General features: G+C 52.3%; 2 non-coding genes across 2 annotated transcripts; both read left to right on the forward strand.

The window, feature by feature from the left end:
• Positions 1-375: 375 nt before the first annotated feature.
• On the forward strand, positions 376-448 carry trnat-ugu (transfer RNA threonine (anticodon UGU)). The gene has a single exon. It is a non-coding gene; the product is annotated as a tRNA-Thr (tRNA).
• Positions 449-1,134: 686 nt separating this feature from the next.
• On the forward strand, positions 1,135-1,208 carry trnat-ugu (transfer RNA threonine (anticodon UGU)). Its single transcript has one exon. It is a non-coding gene; the product is annotated as a tRNA-Thr (tRNA).
• Positions 1,209-4,270: the final 3,062 nt, after the last annotated feature.

Below are 4,270 nucleotides of genomic sequence, written 5' to 3' on the forward strand. Positions count from 1 at the left end.
GCGAAGGTGAGAGAGAGTAAAAGTAACAGAGAGGGAGAGAGAAAGAGAGAGAAAGTGAGAGCGCCACAGAGAAAAAGAGAAAGAGCTAGAAAGGGACAGAGAGTGACAGAAAGATAGAGAGAGAGTGGTAGAGACACAATGAGGGAGAAATATAGAAAGAAGGAGGCAGAGAGACTGAGAGAGAGATAGAGTGTAACTGAGTTGCCTTGGGACGTTTTAGTACGTGAAAGTTGCTCTATTGTTGTTGAGAGGTGACTATTGAAGAGACTGAGGCAGGTATCGGGGGATGAGACACAATCTGAGTGATGAACTGCGCCCTGCCTCATTCGTCAAACACACAGCACTAATTGGAATAAGAAAGATTCTAGTGCAGGTGGCTCCATGGCTCAGGGGTTAGAGCACTGGTCTTGTAAATCAGGGGTCGTGAGTTCAAATCTTCCTGGGGCCTCTGCAAATTTGTTAATTCACAGAATGTTTACTTATAAGTGTGAAAAAGCTTTGAGGCCAACACAAGAACAGGCTCTCTCGCCCTTCCCAATTCCCCCTCTTTGTGTCTTTCTCACCTCCCATTCACCACTTCCCTTCCTCCTACTCTCTCTTTCTCACTCTGTCTTTTCCTCTTGGGGAGAGTAGAAGGAGGATGGGGAGAGAAGAGGCAAAAGGGGGAGAGAGAAAAAGGGAAGGAGATAAAGAGGGGAAATGGGAGGCGGGAAGCGGTAAGACAGCGTGATGAGAGGAGAGAGGGAGAGAAGAGAACGAGGGGAAAGGGAGAGAACGGTGGATGGAGGAAGAGCAATGAGACTGAGGAAGGGCGAAGGGGAGAGAGAAAGTGAGAGAGTGACAGAGAAAAAGAGGAAGAGGTGGAAAGGGAGTGACAGAAAGATAGAGAGAGAATGGTAGAGACACAAAGAGGGAGAAATATAGAAGAAAGGAGGCAGAGAGGGATCGAGTGTAACTGAGTTGCCTTGGGATGTTTTAGTACGTGAAAGTTGCACTATTGTTGTTGAGAGGTGACTATTGAAGAGCCTGAGGCAGGTATCGGGGGATGAGACACAATCTGAGTGGTGAACTGCGCCCTGCCTCATTCTTCAAACGCACAGCACTAACTGGAATGAAAAGCAACCCGATGCATGTGGCTCCATAGCTCAGGGGTTAGAGCACTGGTCTTGTAAATCAGGGGTCGTGAGTTCGAAATCTCATTGGTGCCTATGCAAATTTGTTAATTCACAGTGTGTCAAAGTCACTGAGAAACTCCAAACAACTGTACATAATTCCCTTTAGTGATGTGTTAACTACAGACTGAATCTGTACCATTGTATATACTGTTTGCATGTACAGAACATGGTCCTTTTAAGCGCGCAAGCAAACATTATGATGTCATACTGCTAATCGTGTGATCACCCAAAGGTGGGAAAAATGTGATGACATCATGATGCCATCCACAGGACCGCCCTGGTAGTCCTCGTGGTGCTTCAGACCTGTATTCATAGTTCTCTTGCATCAATCTGTTTAAACTCATTAGTTTAACATTAAAAACCTTTTTGATTGATTGCCTGCATTGGACTCAATCTCTAGATAGGAATTTGGCCATTCCGACATTGGTGACCATGACTTTTGTGAACGGATTTCGCGAAAGGAACACAGAACGGAGGCAAACGCCATTTTGTTGAAGCACCGCAGTTCTGGGAGCAACAAGCGACCTCGTGGTTCATCCAAGTTGAAGCCCAGTTCGCCCTGAGAGGCATCGTTGCGATCAGACCCGATACTTATATGTGGTCTCCACTCTCGACGACTCTGCTGCCTCATGGATCATCAGTCTTCTCGAGAATCCACCTACTGACCGCAAGTATGAGACCCTCAAGGCGCGGTTGCTACAGGTTTTCGGGCTCACGAAATCGGAGCACGCCCGGCATCTGCTCGCTATGCCCGGGATCGAGGACTCCAAACCTTCCGAGCTGATGAGCCAGATGCTCACACTCCTCGGCTCCGAACCGCAATGCTTTCTTTTCAGAGAGTTATTCCTCAGCCAATTATTGGAGCAGGTGCAAGCGGCCTTGGCGAGATCCGAGGTCGAAGACTGCGCAATGCTCGCTGCTGAAGCAGACAAAATATTCGCAGTTACGCAACAGCACTGCGCTGCCACAAGGCGCCCATCCCCACAGCCGCCGCCCCAGCTCCTCAGCCCGCGGGGCTGTGCTTCTACCACGCACGCTTTGGCACGAAGACGAGATGTTGCCGCCCTCCCTGCAGCTTCTCTCAAATAAAAACAACAACTCCGTCCAATGAAGAACGGGTCTAACGGGCGCCCCGCGGCCTCAATGGCAATCGGCAATGCAGGCAAGCTGCTCTTCATCACAGATGCCATCTCCGGTCGTCGGTTCCTGTGCGACACCGAGGCGCAGTACAGCATTCTACCCGTGTCAGCTCTTGATGTACAGGCTGGGAAGCACGGCCTCCCCCTTGAAGCGATTAAGGGCGGTGCTATTCAGACCTTCGGTAGACGGTGGGTCCAGGTGTGTTTCGGCAGCCAACGGTTTTTCTGGGAATTCGTTACGGCCAAGGTTTCGCAAGCCATTCTCGGTGCAGATTTCCTGTGCGCCAACGGCCTCCTGGTCGATGTAAGGAACCGGCGGCTGATCAACGCGGCCACGTTTCACTCTATCCCTTGCCACCGTAGTAACACCATGTCACGCACCGTCTCCTGCGCTTTCCCGACTCCGGATGAGTTCGCTCACCTGCTGGGCGAATTTCCAGACCTGACCAGGCCCACGTTCTCCTCCACGGCCACGAAACATGGTGTGGAACACCACATCAGCACCACCGGCACCCCGGTCCACGCGCGGGCCCGACGCCTCGAACCTGGCAAGCTAGCGGTCGCGAAGGCGGAGTTCGCAACGATGGAGCATTTAGGGATTATTCGCATGTTGAATAGTCCCTGGTCTTTGCCTCTTCACATCGTACTGAAACATGGCGGTGGATGGCAGCCCTGCAGCGACTATTGGTGCCTAAACGACGCCACCACTCCTGATCGATACCCGATCCCCCACATCCAAGATTTCTCTGCCCATTTGGCAGGAAACACCGTTTTTCCCAAGGTTGACCTTGTCCGGGGCTACCACCAGGTCACGGTGCACCCGCAAGACGTCCAGAAGACTGCAGTCATCACCCCTTTCGGTCTCTTTGAATTTTTAAGGATGCCGTTTGGGTTGAAGAACGCCGCCCAGGCATTCCAGCGCCCATGGACTCCATGCTGCGGGACCTCAAGTTCCTCTTCGTCTACTTAGACGACATTCTCATTGCCAATCCAAATAAGGAGGAACACATCTCTCACCTCCGCATCCTCTTTCGACGCCTCAGCCAACCTGGACTGGTTATCAACCCAGCCAATTGTCAGTTTGGTCTGCACCAAATCGATTTCCTGGGACATCGCATTACCTCAGAGGGAGCAGTTCCTTTGCAAGCAAAGGTAGAGGCGGTGACCTCCTTTCCACGCCCGCAGAACACAAAGGCCCTACAGGAATTCCTCGGCATGGTAAACTTTTACCACCGTTTCGTGCCTAAGGCAGCACTATTCATGCAGCCCCTGTACGCGACCCTCAAGGGCAAGTCTGGCAAGGATCTGGTAAGCTGGACGGTTGACATGGACTGGGCATTCATCAACACCAAGCATGCCTTAGCCAACGTGACCATGTTGGCACACCCGCTACCAGGAGCCACCATCGCCCTCACCACCGACGCATCAGATTACACAATCGGCACTGTTCAGGAGCAGTGGGTGAACGGGACGTGGCAGCCGTTGGCATTCTTCAGCTGTCAACTGCGGCGTAACGAGCGGGCGTACAGTACTTTCGACAGGGAGCTACTAGCCCTTTTTCTGGCCATCCGCCATTTCCGGTTCTTGTTGGAAGGACGTCCTTTCACAGCCTTCGTCGACCACAAGCCACTGACGTTTGCCATGGCCAAGAACGCCGAACCGTGGTCATCTCGACAACAACGTCAGCTGACATGCATCTCTGAATTTACCACAGACATTCAGCACATGGCCGGTAAAGACAACCTGGTGGCAGATTGCATCTCCCGCGCGACCGTGCATGCGGTCCAGCTGGGCATCGACTACGTCCTCATGGCAGCAGACCAAGTCTCAGACCCAGAAGTGCAGGCTTACCACACCAACACCACTTGCCTCCAGTTGGCCGACGTCAGGTTCCATTCAGCTGGTACCACGTTGCTGTGTGACGTCTCTTTTCGGGACCCTCGCCCTATTGTGCCG

The sequence above is a fragment of the Somniosus microcephalus genome, unplaced genomic scaffold (assembly GCF_052327205.1).
Source record: "Somniosus microcephalus isolate GS21.2 unplaced genomic scaffold, FLI_Smic_1.0 unresolved_chr2, whole genome shotgun sequence".
NCBI lineage: Eukaryota > Metazoa > Chordata > Chondrichthyes > Squaliformes > Somniosidae > Somniosus > Somniosus microcephalus.